Source organism: Sinohyriopsis cumingii, chromosome 6 (genome assembly GCF_028554795.1).
Source record: "Sinohyriopsis cumingii isolate HCF-2022 chromosome 6, ASM2855479v2, whole genome shotgun sequence".
Taxonomy (NCBI): domain Eukaryota; kingdom Metazoa; phylum Mollusca; class Bivalvia; order Unionida; family Unionidae; genus Sinohyriopsis; species Sinohyriopsis cumingii.
The window spans coordinates 127479338-127496185 of NC_142966.1; the positions used below are offsets into that span (position 1 = coordinate 127479338).

The 16848-nt window shown below is 39.1% G+C and overlaps 1 protein-coding gene across 1 annotated transcript in view; it reads right to left on the reverse strand.

Annotated features, from left to right (window-relative positions):
* LOC149797919 (S-acyl fatty acid synthase thioesterase, medium chain-like) overlaps positions 1–6301 on the reverse strand; it is a 74352-nt gene extending 68051 nt beyond the window's left edge. Inside the window, exon 1 of the mRNA XM_089962965.1 lies at positions 6175–6301. The gene's annotated coding sequence lies outside the window, so the exon portion shown is untranslated. The remainder of the gene's footprint in view (positions 1–6174) is intronic.
* Between the last annotated feature and the right edge of the window lie 10547 nt (positions 6302–16848).

Consider the following 16848-nt stretch of genomic DNA (forward strand, 5'->3'; position numbering starts at 1 on the left):
TAAAATTGATAATCGCGCAAGGATTCATCCTTTCTGACTGGTTTAACCATATCAAGTGCTACGTTGGATATGCGCTTAAACATCTTATTGTAATACATTATTATCTAAAACGAAGACCACTTCCCGCTACTAAACTTGAAGCTATATTTTTTTTCTATTTCTTTGGAAGGTATCAGCGACGCTAGTTTTTGATTCGCAGTTTCATTTATTATTTTGCTAACATTTGCAGGCATGTCCGCGGTGCTTGGTAATTTTACCGGCGGAGGCTTTCTGCGTATTAATCGTGCTAGTCTGTCCTTGATCGCCGTGAACACTTTACCGGCAGCATCACCGATTACACCAGAAGCTTTGTCTTTGATAACATCAATAGCTTTTGACGATAATTGTTTTGCAATTGGTCCCGCCTTCGGAGCTATTCTTGTAAACAATCCTTGAATAACATCTCCAAGTCCATCTCCATAATATGCACTGTAAACAGGATATCGCGAATTTACCACTCTCTCTCGTCGGACCATATGATTAGAGTCATGTATGATCATTTTATTTAAGTAGTTATTTCTCTAATCGACCTTCAATTGCTGTCCACGAGTTCATCAATAAGTTCTCGATAGATGTGAGAATCCATGATGCCGCCGCAAAATAGTCGCTGACAGATATCAGCCGCTTCATTAATTATTTCCGGCACGTTTTCCTCCGATGAGAACTTCTAGCCGTGATACATCATTGATGATATTATCAGGGCAAGTAATGTGACCACCAAGACCAGACCCGGATTTTTCCCCAGACTCATCACCGTATGGACCATAACTCCATGGTGGTATTAGTTGTTCTTGTTGCTCTTGTGACATTTCCGGCCATTGCGGCACTTGCAGCAACGGCTCCCAAGGATCCCCCACAGGATCAGAATAAGACGGCGCTGGTTTCTCTTTTTTAGGTCTTCCCCTTCGTTTAGGTGGTTCAGGTGGTGGTGCCGCCGCTGCAACTTTCTTTTGTTCCTTCGCTTGCATTTTCTTGAGTTTTTCTTCTTCCTTTATTTTTTCTGCTCGATCTCTCAGTTCTTTATTATACCCAATTACTCCTGTTTTTATAAAATTATAGGTATCATCATTTGGAGATACTCGGGAGATACCTCGATTTATTTTATATACATAATCCCTCCACTCAGCTTGAGATATACCCTTGGCAGCTTCTGGTTTTAAAAATTCATGTCTGCGACGATAATTATCAACAATCCAAACAGAAAACTGTCTAAGTTCCTCTGGGCTACGCAGTGGAATATTTCTTATTTCTTCGATACCATCTTCGGTAAATTTTTTAATAAATGTTTCTTTGACAGTTACAAGTGGACCTACTGCATTTGGATCAGCTGCGGCTGCTACTTGTTGTTCTTTAAGTTGTTTTATTGCTTGAAGCAAACCATGCTCTGGTTTTCCACCCTCAATTGCAGCCTCTTCTTCAGTTCGTCCTTTGATAGCAGTTAAAACCTTTCCAGTGACTGCAGTGATAGGTTTAAATAATTCCCCTGTGGTCGTTGCGAAACCTTCCTGTGCTTGCTGTCGTTGCTGTAATTTTTCTCTGACACTATCTCGTACAGGAAGAAAATTTTTTATTGCTTCTAGTCGCTCTCGAGCTAGTCTAGCGAAATGTGCTTCTCCAATGTTAGCCATTATTGTTAACCCGAATTTTTAATTCACAACAAAAATCCTAGCATGATTAGCAGCAGGGAGGCTGCACCACAGAGTGTTTCGTCGGCGTCAACTCGGTCATGAAATAGTTTTCGATAGCGAGTTATTCGCGAGTGTCGAAATAAACCCTTCCAGCTAGAAAAGAGGATTTAGTCATCATAGTTCTGGCTGGAAGGGTTTATTTTTGTGAAATAAGTTTCTATCGAAAAGGTTTTTAATAGAGATTCTGTTAAGACGAAAAACCGTGGTGGGCTCAGCCTTCCTGCTGCTCAGGTAAAATGTTCTGATACTGAAACTTCAGTTACAATTTAGTACAATGAAAATCTCAAGCTGGCTGTTAACAAGACGCAAGGTGCAATATAGATTAATGTAATATGGCAGCTGAGGGTGCAGTGATAGCCAAATTAAAATAGCGATGTGGATCAGGTATAATGCACATTGTAATTATAGATGTCAAAACTACAGATCCAACCTGCAGTGTCTCAACAGGAACATGTTATTTGTTGAACAATGAGAGAGTACAAATGCTTCCATCTTTCAGAGAATTGTAACAGAGATCGTCCTGGGCTATGCCAATGTCACAAATTGCGATGTTTGTTCCTTATTGGCAACAAAATATACCATCTGGTGATCTTTTTCATGACAGCCTTTTTTACTGTTTAATTTGTACATACAATCATGGATCTGGAGTGGAGAAATTCAAAAAACCATGAAAGGAAGCCACAAACTTGGATCCACAATGCACTGGAATCTATCCGTTATATAAATAAATCCCTTGTTCGTATTGACAAATCCATCTTTACAGTGCATTGATACATCATAATCCGCTTATGTTGACATCTGGCCTTAGTACTGTATGCTGTGATACACTCAGTCATGCTACCTGACTATTCCTACAATCGACCGACCTCTTAAGACGCTAACAGAAACAGCTACAAATAACTGAACGACTAATCCTTCTGTGTTTTTTTTTTAATGTACCAATAAAACAGTTTTGCTGAGGAGCAAGAAGAAAACTGATTACCTTTGAAGTACCGGTTTCTGTGTATAAAAACAAAGAAAATGGAAAAAATCTTAATCAGAATTATATACTGTCAACAGTGCAACTTTATCATTGGTAAATGTAAGACAATGTTTGTTCATCGTCTCATCCAAAGAGTAAGTTAACAAAATTAATAGCATTTGGAATTAGTGCAAATTTATCAAACAACACAGTCACTGAACTTGATGTTATACATGACAGTCCAACATCATCTACATGAAGATGCTTTAAGTGCAACACAACATCATCATAAACGAGTCAAAGAGTTCCTGAAAATTTCTCAACAGCTGGAAACTTGGGTGTCTGTGGCTGAGTTATGATACAAAGTTAAAGCAGATGTTCTGTGATATATGTATCAAGGCACAAGTCATCAATTTATTTACAAATGGTTGTGATATTTTGCAAAAAGTGTGTGTCACCAAACATGAATCCGGGTGGGGTAAGTAATATATGTCAATTTTGCTCATTGATCTTTTATTTTTGCCATCAATCCTGTGTTATGACTCGATGGATTTAAACTAAACAACAGAAAATAGCAAACAAACAAGTTTTGCATAATTGAAAATAATTTATTTCTCAAAATACAGGAGTAAAAGAATTAAATTAACTTACAGCATGTTGAATGAATTCCTATTTTCAAAAAGTCCTTCAATTCCAATAATTCCAAGAAATCCAAATATGTTTGAACGAAAAATGCCCCTTCTGTGTTGAAGTTTCAAACATACACAAAGATTTCTGAAGAATTCACATAGTCGTTGAATAAATTTAGTTACAGTTAATCTAGCATGTCATGCCAAAAATAAATATTTTAAAAAACAAAGTTGGGAGATTGAATCGGAAAAAATGCAGATTGGGACCTAACATCGGGAAGTTTTTTTGTGGCATATTTAAGCATCGTTTTCACTAAATAATCACCTATTTTTTGGGTCCAATACACATGAAATTCTCAAAGGACATGTTGTTTCTCCCTGTGGAGTGTATTATTCCCCTGCCCCAATGTGCCCCATTTTATCTTCTGTTCAGCTGTGCCCAAACTGCACAATAGCTGAAGTTTAGACTCAAGCCTCTTCGACATACTACAAAGAAAACGCCTGTTCTGCTGTGAGTGAAAGCACTAGCAATTGACTGACAAATAAACAATGCCCTTTTTTTTTGTTATAACTATCAATGCCTAGAATCAGCATTGGATTACCAAATTGGCAGAGTAAGCACCCGCCTATGGGCCACATGCCTTTTAGGGGCACCGTGACATTAATTATTTAATAAGTTTTGTTTAATAACATAAAATGTTAATTTGTTTAATAACATTAATAACTGTTAATATTTGTTTTGTGTAATAAAATTGGTTTATTAAAATTGTTGATTGGTAAAATTAAAAATGTATTAGTATTAAGTTTTACTGGTGGAAATGGAGATCCTAGTTTGCTTGTTGAGAAAAAATAAAATCTACAGCATTCAGTGATCATTCTTGGGATTTAGGAAGCTATTCACTACAAGAAAAGCATGTAAAGCATGGCAAAAATACATTTCTGAACTCCTGGTGAAGCTAGCCATAAAATGGGAGGTGGGGGGGGGGATTTAATTCCTGAATGCATTAAATCAACGGTCACATTATATGTAACTTATATTACATTGCAAAGTATGATCATAGGGTTTTAGTATTAAAATGTCATTACCTAAAGTTCCTTACAAAACTATTATTTGGAAAATAACGTAAATAAAATAGATTTGCTTAATACCTGATGTTTCTATTAAAAAAATGAGAGAGAGAGAGAGAGAGACTGTATATGTCAGGAAAGTAGATATTTTACATTTGATAATGCATTTATTTCAGGTGAAAACAACCATACTTATGCACTAACATTGATAAGGGATGCAAAGACCATGGAAGTGCAATAGTTATGTAATGATTTATTTTGTAGGATTATGGCTATATTGCTTGTTGTTAATGAAGTAATTACTATCCCATCTTTTTCAATTTTCATTGCCTATTACATTAAAAGTCTCGGGCTCGGCCAATGTGGGTATGTGAGAAAGCTTGCCAGTAGCTTCTCATGGGTTGGTTGTTCTTTCTGGGTTCTTCCTCCATCATTAATACTGGCTGCTATGTATAGCTTATCTCTTGTGCTGAAAAATGGCGTTAAACCCTATAACAACAGCAACAACAAAAACAACATTAATAGACTTGGAAAAATATTATGAATTATGACATTAACCCCACCTCAATACAACATGCTTAATGACAGAGAATATACATATTAGCTGTGGTATACTTACATGTTTCTGTATTTGTGAAACATTTATGTTGTTTTCGTGTAAGACATTTGAACACTAAGTAAATTATATTTGTGTGTGTTATTTTATGATGTATCAAAGACATAAGTGCTTAAGAAACCAGGAAGTCTAATGTGGCTGCTGGTCTACATAAATTGAAAAGATTGACCAAAGTATTAGATTTTGTACATTCTGCCTTGAATCCATTATTAGGATACCAAGAAACAGATTTAAACTAAAGATTCATTAATTAATACAATTTAGAAAAATGAATTACCAACTGTGGTACAGTAGATAGTACAGCATGTACAGAGAACTATGTGAAGGGGCAATATAAATATTCCACACTCTTCATTTTGTGGATCATCATGTTTAGAACTCAAATTTGTGTAATTATTATAAAAATGGACGGAGAATGTTGTCTTCATCATAAAATGCAGCTTATTAGGCCCAATGAAAAAATGTGTGCTTCCGGTTGGATGACCATCCCTATTTATCATTGCATACCCTTTCCACCTCCTCCCCCCACATCATTAAAAAAAGTCGTGAAATTTATTTTTGCATTTATTCAGCTGAAGTGCTTAGTAAACAACATATGCTAATCATTATAATACATAAAATGATTTTTACCCCTCCCCCCCCCCCCATACCTACCTACCCTAGCTTTAAAACCAGACCACTAGGAAAACAATTGTTTGGGGTCTTAGACTCTTACCAATACTTGCCTTTCTTCCTTTCTTTAGGACCTACTTTCAGGGTTGTTCAGGATTGATTACAATTCATTTTATTTGCAAAAACATGTGCACAAAACGGTCTATGTTTAATTTATCCAAGTTCTATACAGAATAAACTTCTTGGCCACTAAATCAATTATTCGTAAGTGTCAGGGGCATTTCATTTTCGCAACAAACTCCATACTGCTGTAGACTGCATCACAATCTGTGGACAAAAACGTATGGAATTTGTTTATTATAAGCTATTTTTTCAAACATTCACTGCTAATTGGTGCATGATATTTAAATGAAAGAAATGGGACATCACTATTACCATAATTTTTATAGTCATTTCTTTACTATCAGAGTACCATTCTCCACCCGCGTGTATAACGTGTTCCAGATTTCACTTCTTCCGGAAATCACAACCAATGCTAACTTTGCAAACTAACTGATTTACCTTCTTTAAAATGTGCTGAATACAACCTGCTTGTGTCTGTGGCTGAGACTCAAAAACAATACGTGTGATTTATGCATTACATAACTATGGCTAACAGAAAGTAGCGACACGACATCGAAGGGACATAACTCTTCCATGGAAAGTACAAATTTAAACGATACATGGAAAAATGGGATCCAGTCTGGAAATGGGTGACGATATATTGGTTGGGCCAGCTAGGATTGGTTGATAAATAAATTTTGCTTTTAGCAACAAAAAAAATAAACTTTTGAGAGCGTATCCTAGTTGTAACTGAGACATTGTTTTATTGATGGAATTTCAGTCCTTTTACGGCCTGGATTTTTGAACACCCATTATTGACATTAGCACCCGACTCTTTGGTCCGGAATTGAAAGCACATGTCTCAAACAGGTGTTGGTCCAGAAAATACCGCGGCTCGTATCCTTTTCTCTACACAAAAGCTTTCATTCAGGGTGCATGATAAATATAGGTTTAATCCGGAGCACTCAGACATTTAAAGTTATTTAATTTTTAATATCACTGTGCTGGATTAGTACCCCGAGTCCTAGATCAAACATCACAAGTTCCGGTGCTTTCTTTTCTTTCTATTTTCTTCTTCTTTTTTTTTTTTTAACCGATCACTTATATTGAGGGATAATGGGCTTGCGAACTACAAGGAACATTTACTTACCTCCGAAATTGAAGAGTTTTACAACATGCAAAACTATGCACCTCCGAAAATGAAGATTTGACAATAGAAGTGCTCCAAAAAGCATCTGAGCTATGCAAAAACACGTATTAACGCACTTTCTTGTAAAGATTGGTGCTTACTTTAAAATTGCTTACAAGAGATAACTAAATCAACGTAGTAACTAAGGAAAATTAACAAAGAAACAGGACCACGATCTTGGAACTAATTGTTCTTGTTTTATAATAAATACGTGACATCGGAGTTCGTCAGCGTAGGGATAATATCCAACATTGGATAGTAAATCGGCAAAGAGCAAAGTCACTTATTCAGCAACTTTGGCGCAGGGTGCATTTAAATTTTCTGTAATTTTTTTTATCGGTTGTTGGTAATTTCATATATTTTTTTGATTTAAATTAGTCATACTTAGTCGTTTGACATCTGATGCACAGGTAACCAGACGAAGTTATGTTAGAGCTCTTGAATCAGAGAAAACATTTCAGTTGCTCTTCCCTGACTGTATGTATGTATGTATGTATGTATGTATGTGAGCAGCAGAGGGGGCGAATCGGACAAGTTTTGTACGCAAAAAAATACTTCTATCAATAATTTTACAAGAATAACTCTTATTTTGGAAAACAAACCCTTATTTTAGTAAGTATGACAATAAAGATGTCTATTTACTAAAATAAAAGGTTTTATCGTATAATCTAATCTTGGAAAGTGTTATTACAATGATGATTTGCATATGAAAACCATCGTAGATTAGCGCCCCCTCTGCTGCTCTCGGGGAGATATTTTTTAACTAAAAAGTTTATCGGTGGAATTAAAAATTTGGGTTAAACGATAATGGCCAACATTGGAGAAGCACATTCCGCTAGACTAGCTCGAGAGCGACTAGAAGCAATAAAAAAATTTCTTCCTGTACGAGATTCTGTCAGAGAAAAATTACAAGCACGTCAGCAAGCACAAGTTGAATTTGCAACAGGTGCAGAACAATTATTTAAACCAATTACTGAGCCAACAAAAAAGATCGCTGAAGCCACCGCATTAACACAGCAAGTTATCGCGGAATTACCAAAACAGATCAGCGAAGCAATAGAGTCTGCTGATAAAACACGTGCTGAAATCGGAGACGTTAAAAATATTGTCGAGGATCTATCTAAACCAGATTTAAAAACTAAATATTTTTCTCAGCAGGGCTATGTAGAAGTTATAACCGATCCTGTTGCGGTCGCTGCAGCGGGATATCAAATGCGTCATCAGCTTCTAAAGCCAGAATTTTATAACACTCCAGAACATGAGTGGAACGCTAAAGTATTTCGTGAGCATAAGGGTATTTCACAGATCAGCAAAAAATATAAGCGCGAATATGATGAGTTTGTTGAGCGAGTTAATGAAATGAAAAAGGGTATTTCACCAGCTGCTGAAACACCAACGAAGCGGCGATCTCGACCACGAAGACAACCATCGCCCGACTTGGGTGTAACCGGTAGTGGTCTCCGTGGTAACATTACTTGCCCTGATAATGTTATCAATGACGTATCTCGGTTGGAAGTTCTCATCGGAGGAAAACGTGCCGGAAATAACTCCCCGGAAATAATTAATGAAGCGGCTGATATCTGTCAGCGACTATTTCGCGGCGGCATCATGGACACTCACATCTATCGAGAACTTATTGATGAGCTCATCGACGATTAGAGAAATAATAAATAAATAAATGTTAGTACACAATTCTCAGCGCAGACCAGTCATGGTGAGAGTGATAAATTCGCGACTACCCGTATACAGAATGACTTACGGAAACGGTTTCGGCGATGTTGTTACGAGATTCTTTGCTGGAGTGGCACCTAAAGCAATACCGATCGTAAAACAATTAGGGATGAAAGCTTTTGATGTTGTTAAAGATAGCGCTATTAGCGCTGTTGGTAGCGCTGCCGGTAAAGCAGTCTCGTGGGTCAAGAACAAACTATCACAATTGGTGCGCAGAAAAAAACCTCCACGGGTAGCGTTACCAGCCACCGCAAACATGCCAGCGAATGTCAGTAAAGTAATAAACGAAGCCGCAAATCAAAGGCTAGCCGCGCTAGTCAACGAAATCCCTGAACAAATAAACACGAGTTTGGTCGCGGGAAGTGGTCTTCGTTTTAGACGATAACTTTTACAATAAAATGTACAAATATGAATCTGACACAGCATTCGACGTAGACGAGCCAGCCTCTAAAAATGAATCAGTGCGTGATTATCAGTATTATTCGTATGACGCACGAGATCCAAACAGAAAAGGACGAATTGAACTTCAGGTTCAGGATACCAGTAGATACTTCCTGCCCGGTGAAGCATTTATTGAGGTAGAAGGTGAAATTGTAAAAGAGGATAACACAGAATACGGACCTGAAGTTAAGGTCGGTTTTGTCAACAATGGAATTATGGCGCTGTTTAGTAGCGCTATTTACATGATTGATGGAAAAAATATCGAAGCGATTCAGAATAATGTCGATGTTGCTACAACAATAATTGGTCTGGCAAGATATTCTGATGATTATACAAGATCATCTGGCCCGTCAATGATGTTTGCCAAGGATACTTCTAATTATCCTAACAGTGATCAGTTTATTATTAGACGACCAAGAAACCGTGCTGCTCCTCCTGTTGATGCTGAAATCGAAGACATTATTGTTGGCACTAATGCAGAATTTAATTTAGGTTTCGCTACACGCAGACAAACGCTAGTGGGTAATCATAGAAATTTTTCTTGTGCGATTCCGCTGTCTCATATCTTTGGATTTTGCCGGGGTATCAGAAAGGTAATTTTCGGAGCAATACATACAGTTGTGCTTGTTAGAAAAGGCGACGACAATGATGCGCTATGGCGACCTATAGGTGATGCTGGTAAAGTAAACATAACAAAACTATCGCTGTGGATGCGAGTGCTGTCCCCTGCAATTGCCCAAGAACAGCGACTGCTTTCTTTTATGGATCAAGGTGGCAAAAGGCTGCTATCGTGGCTTACAACAACCACAGATAGTATTCAAAGTACCGTCAATGGTTTATTCACGTGGAATATAGCAACACAGTAGGGGGTTTCAGCGTCACGACATATTTTCATTGCTTTTCAGGATGTTGCACGAACAGATAGTCAAACACATTCGCATATGATATTTGATCGACTTGGTGTCACTGACGTTTCTCTGAAAATAAACGGGCATCAAGAACCAGCTGAAAATATACAATTAAATTTCGCTAACAACCATGTTGCACGTGCATATCACCGATTGACGAAATATCTAGCGCGTGATCTAAATATCGACACTGGTTTGCAAATATCACAGTTGGATTTTATATCTCATTATCCAATCTATTACTTCTCGCTGGAGCATCTTGATCTAACCAGACAGTCTGTCGTTGATATTCACTTTAGGGCTATCGTGAATAGAGGAGCTATAGCTGAGTACAGAGCCGTCGCGGTCATACTTTCCGATAAAGCAATGCTGCTTGAAGGTACTGGCGGCAGAATGAGAGTCATCGATGCTCCCGTGGAAAATCTATAAGTTTCCGAAAACATGTCAATTAGAACAATCTCTGATAAATAAAATGTCATATCATCACGCTAATGTCGCTCTGACCCCTGGTCAGATCAACAAACTGAAATCCAAGCAAGCATCAGCGTCAGGAACGTCAATAACACTTAAACACGGACAACTTAGTGGTGGTCAAAATAAGTTATCGGTTACTCAAACACAGCTTAATCAAATCAATCGCGCAAGAGCATCAGGAAGCGGAGTCAGACTTGATTTTACTGCCACAGCTGTCCGTGACATGGTTAAGTCCGGCGGAATCTTTCCACTTATTCCAATACTTGCCGCAGAAATAGCACCAGCAGCAGCCGCAGCAGCAAAGGCAGCAGCGTTAGGAGCAGTTGGAACCGCAGCAGGAATAGGCCTTAAGAAAGCACTCGGACAAGGATATAACAAACGAGGAGGAAATATAGTACCAGCGTTAGCAAGAGAAGTGCAGCGTTAGCAAGAGCAAGAGTAGCAGCACCATCGAATGTTAAACGATATTCTTCGCTGGCAGAAGCACCCCTCGCTACGAGACAGATAGTTGCGGCGGCACCAGCAATATTAAGAAAAGCTTTTAGTAGTCGTTCAATCCATGCTTCCACTGGCCGCATTAATGTCAGGAAAATCAGAATCAGGTTATAAAAAAACAGGCCGCGGTCTCAGACTCCCAGGAACTCCCGCGTCATGGTACCCAAAACGGTTTTGAAAACGCTTCCAGCGAGTAATTTTGATTTGCTTGATGCTGTCAGACAATTGCGTATAAAATCCTTCAGAGGTGTATTTATGCGAGATGAATTACCGGCACGACCGAACAACAACGAGACAGGAATTATTAATCTCGACAACCGAGAAGGTCCTGGAACTCACTGGGTTGCTTACGCGATCGATCCACGTGGAATTATCTATTTCGATTCGTACGGGCTAGCACCGCCAGTTGAGTTTTTCAGGTACATAAAAAGATTTTCCAAGAAATCAGAAGGATTTTCAATTCCAGTTTGGCAGTCAACGTTGCCAACACAAACACTAACTGATCCACCTATTTGTGGACAACAGGTATTAAACGTTCTCGATGCAATATCAAGAAATCCAAAACTTCCTCCTCACAAGGTCGTGCACGAATATACTACATTTGAAAACGGCGGTAACAAATAATGGTTGACATTTACGGAAGATCAAGCAGAACCAAGGAGCGCCGCGAAGACGTTGATTTATCGAAGTATGCAACCAAAGATGAAATTGATGATCTTTTAAATCTATCCGGAGTAGACCCAGATGAGGTTGTTATTTTTCAGGACAGGCACGGCAAACTAAAAACCAGTAACATTAAGTGGAATGACATAATTCGCAAGGTTATTGGAGCTGTCACGGACAACATTGTTGTATTCACTGACAGCGGCAGAATCAGAGATTCGTCGATATCAATTGCGATGCTGCGAGATGATGCACGAAAAGTCGCAGCGACGCGTGTAGCAAAATCCGGCGACATAATGACAGGTGAACTCGGCATGAACGGCAACAAAATAACTGTGTTAGCGGATCCGATAGGTCCCGAGGACGCCACAAATAAACAATATGTTGACGCGCAATACAGACTCGTTGTTGGCTTAGTCAATGACAGAGTAATAAAATCCGGCGACACAATGACAGGTGAACTCGGCATGAACGGCAACAAAATAACCGCGTTAAAAAATCCCGAATCCCCCGAAGATGCCGCAAACAAACAATACGTAGACACCGTTGACGGTAAACTAGCCACGTTGCGGGCAGAGTATGATGTTCACGTGACTGCGTTTACAAGATTTCGAAGAAACGCTCAAAAAACTGGTGAAGCTGTGGATAAGTTCTTTGGGATTCCTTTAGTCGTCGACGTAAAACTTTCTGAAATCAAGACCGACATTGACACGATCAAACAAACACAGCAAAATATCATATAGGGTATTCCTGAGATCGTTAACAAAACCAATCTGATTAAAGTCCCCACTGGAGTTACCTCCGGGCATATCACCAATATCGTATTCACGGTATCATCGGGATTCGCAACATGGTCCCAACAAAATAATACTATTAAATATACAGCAACAGCCACTGGCGTGTACAGGTTGTCTGTGTTTTCTGCTGCTAAGCTTGAAATCTTCACAACGTTTCCCTGGAGACATTCCACCGATAAATATTCCGGGGTTTGCACTGTAATACTAAACAGCGGAACCGAAGAAATATTTATACTTGAAGCCGCAGACGAGGAATTAACCTCAACATCTTACTGGTGGTGTTTGGAATTTGTCGCGGAAACACCTCAATTGGTTACGTAAATAATGATAAGAATGAAATCTTCATCAACGACAACACTGTCACCGATGACAACGTCATCAAGCGCCCAGCAATACAGGTATGATCAGGTACGCGAATGGCAGTCAACGTTGAAAAACACCATTGACAGATGCGCAACAAAAATGAAAAAATATAAACACCGTGTGACTGTGTTAGATATTAGCGTGTATTCGGTATCCGCGGTAGTTGCATCCACGGGTGTGCTATTATCAGCGCTAACTCCGGTAACCGCTGCAATCGCGATTACCATCGCAATTTCGGCATCAACGACGATCGCAGGAGTTGCTAACATCATCGCGAAAAAAATATCATCGTGCGCGATAACAAAACTACACGAGTATCAACAACTAGCCAACGCGGCCAACAGCGGTTACTCGAAATTGTCCTCGTTGATATCGTCCAGCCTTGACGACACAACAATATCAGATTCTGAATTCGCGTTGATGTCCAGCATTTACAACGATTACAAGCGTGCAGCGAATCTTGATTTGAAAACGATGAGGATAAATAATGACGGAGATACTTCAGCATCAAGCGCTACTCGACATAGCAGCAAATACAACTCCGGTAAGGACCACAATGATCACAATATCTTCGACGCAACCAGAATTCAATGTTAATTTTCCAACTGCAATTCCAGTGAGCGAAATCGCGTTGGCACAATTACGAGTATATCACAGTTGGCCCAACATCAGGTCGACATCATTTCACAGACAGTTGCCAAATAATTCATTTGTATTTTCATATCAGAATAAACCTGACGGCACACCAGATTGGAATACTATTACACTTCCAACTGGGAGTTATCAGATCGAAGAAATCAACAAAGAAATACAGCGTCAAATAAAACGTGTCACCGGAAAAGAATCAAAGATCAATATATCAGCACACGAGCCAACGTTGTCCACGATCATCGAAATCTCAACACCGGGTTACGCCGTTGATATCTATAACAGTTCAATCAGAACCGTGTTAGGATGGCCAACGGAAGCCCCTGATGTAAAACCGCGTTTGCCAGAGCCTGTAAAATCCGATTATTATACGGATACTATGGCGTATCATGAAATCTCCGCAGATTACGAGAGCCGTGTGTCAAAAATGAAAAATCCAGAATATGAAGCAAGATATGTCGATCAGGATACGACTGACTTAAAACTTAATAGGAATAATTATAAGGGACCATCTTGGAGGTTCATACTTCCTCCTAAGGGAATACCTCCTCTTTTCCCCAGGGGGACGGGGGTTATTGCCGCCACCTTACATTTATTATCAACTAGTCGTTTCATATATCTTCCTGATATTAAAGCATATTTTAATGAAATTAACAAATTTTTTAAAGAACAACTTAAACTTCTACAACAATCCTTTCAGGATCATATTTCTGACCTATATAGTCCACGTGATAAAATTATCAAACATATTGAAATAATAAATCAACTAATCGACGACATGAGATATTATAACCGGCGGTTGGTTCAGATGGTAATTGATGCTCTGGATAAACAAAATTTTCTGAAAGAATTTAAAATAACGGAGGCTGAATTACGAAATTTTAAATTTCCTGATTATGTTGTACCTGAAATGTTAAAATCTCTGTCTGATCTTCTGGATCAATCATTCAAAGATATTCTCACCGCGCACAAGCAATCATTTCCGGAACCTAGTATCCTTGGCGCCGATAACTCCATAGCGGGCGATAGCCGACATATTTCTCCAGGTATAGTAAATATCACCGATGTTGTCGCTGTTAATCTTGTATGTGATGTCATCGATGGCAGTTACAACATAGACACGACAACATCGAATCAAGCCCAGCAAGGGTTTATATTATATTCATTTACTCCTAAAGAACCACCTGGATTTTTGATTGTGCAAGAGCCAATCAATCCGGTATCGTTGCGGTGTCATAACGATATGCTGACAAGGATAAATTTTAAAGTCACTGACCAACAGGGCAGACTTTTGGACCTGCGTGGGGAGACCATCAGTGTAAACTTGCTGGTGAAATCTTTCAATTAGCGATATCATAGCATAATAGCATGTCCCTGAAATCTTCGAATGAAAATCGTAAACGATTTCACAGTGATTCCGACAGTGATTGTGCTGTCAGTGATTCATCATCGGTGACAGCACAATGTGATTCTGACAGTGATTTTATTGTCAGTGATTCAGATGAAGAAACACAGCATGTTTGTGAATCTGAAACTGAATCACGCTGTGATTCCAGTGATCCCGTCAGTGATTGGGAATCACAAAGCGATTCCGATGATAGCCCGGTGGGGAGAAACGCCAGCGTTTCCAACAGCATTACCATCAGCGACAGCACCGTCGTGATAAATTATATTAAATAAAAAAATACATATAATGATTGAAAATAAAAATCACTATCAGCATGTTCGCGTGCACATATTTGACCGAAAAGAACTTGCCGATGCGATCAGAGCCGCATTTAATGCACCATTGCATCATCGTCTGGGACAAACCCGGATACGGTGTTTCCGTGACGGCACCGATAAGATGTTGCTGAGTAACGACGATGTCGAGCGGCTGCGTGACCGTGATTACATGTACGTGTTCTTCAGCGATGATGAAATTTTGAACTATGCACACTCATGTTTGTCCCGGGAGCAGTTAAATAACGTTCTCGCGGGTGGAAATATTCCTTGATATTGCATTTAAACATATAAAATTCAAGCAAATATATAGGAGATGAGATTTTCATGTTTCTCAGATGTTCGTTGTCGGCGACGTTGCAACGTCAACGCGGTATCCTATGTTGGAATCAAATACGTGTCAGTGTTTGACAACGTCAAGTACTTTCCATGCGTGGAAAATCAAAGTGATGACGATCTCGACGATAAAGCCCTGTATGACTGTTGCCCGCTGACGTTGCCGCTGAAGTTTTCCCGATATGGTTTCTTAGAAGAGTATGACGATCATGAAAAATCACATTTCTTCAGAATCATGTACGGCTACGGTAAACGCCATCGAATCCTTGAAGACTACCATGAATATCACGACGAATATAAAGTTGATCAACCGATACACGCAGTTGATGCGCTTAAATTTCTTGAACGAATTATGATAATCGTGTTATCGAATTAATCCCTGTCAAGGTCAGGCAGTTGCTGATCCCAGTCTGAAACACCTTGTGTTTTGGCTGTTTTAACCGTGTTGGGTAAACCCAACGGGGCAATCTTCACTCGTTTCTTTTTTTTACCCATGGGGAAACCCATGGCGGGTTTTTCCGCGTTGGGTAAATCCGTGGCGAATGAATCCGCGGAGGTAAGTTTCTTCGCGGCGGATAAATCCGCTAATTTGCTGTTATCTTGCTTCAGCCTGTTAAGCTTCTCGCTGAGTTGTTGATTACACTGTTGTTGTCGGGTAAACTCTTGTTCGATTGCAGCTCTATTTTTTTTTCAGCTGTTGAATTGTCTTCGTAAGATGCATGGTCACACCTAATTCGAGACATTTTGCATCCATGGAAGTTATTGTGGCTGCTAATTTAGTTGATCCTTCGCGGGCGTGTAACACGTCGATGACGAGTTGGTCATTAGCTGCCGTTTAACTGCGCTGCTTTTTCTTCGAGTTGTTGGCAGCGCTCTACGGCGGAATCTCGCTGACGTGTCAACGATGTTATCTCGGCGTGATTAGGTTTCGTTGAAATTTTTGGTCTGATCGAGTCAGGATCGCTCTGACGCCATATTTCGTAAATTCTATTATAACCGACATGAAACCGTTTGGCGATATCAGCGATCGGAACGACTCCGCGTTGAAGTTGAATTTGTTTGACTTGTTCGACATCAAGAATTACCTTCATATGATAATGCGAAAAAAATTATCATGATAATAATTATTACCGTTAATAAATTCCTTCACGAAGACGTAAAAAAATATGCGAAAAATTTTTTTTTGTCAAAAACACTGCAATTGTTCGCCAAAATAATTGTTACGGTAATTATTATCGGAGAATTTTTCCCGGAAATTTTTTCCATAATTTATTAACGGTAATTATTCGTCGATGAGTAATTTATCGAGCTTATCAGAAAGAACTTTTGAGAGTTTTTCTTGCTCAAAGATTTTTCCGATGTCGTC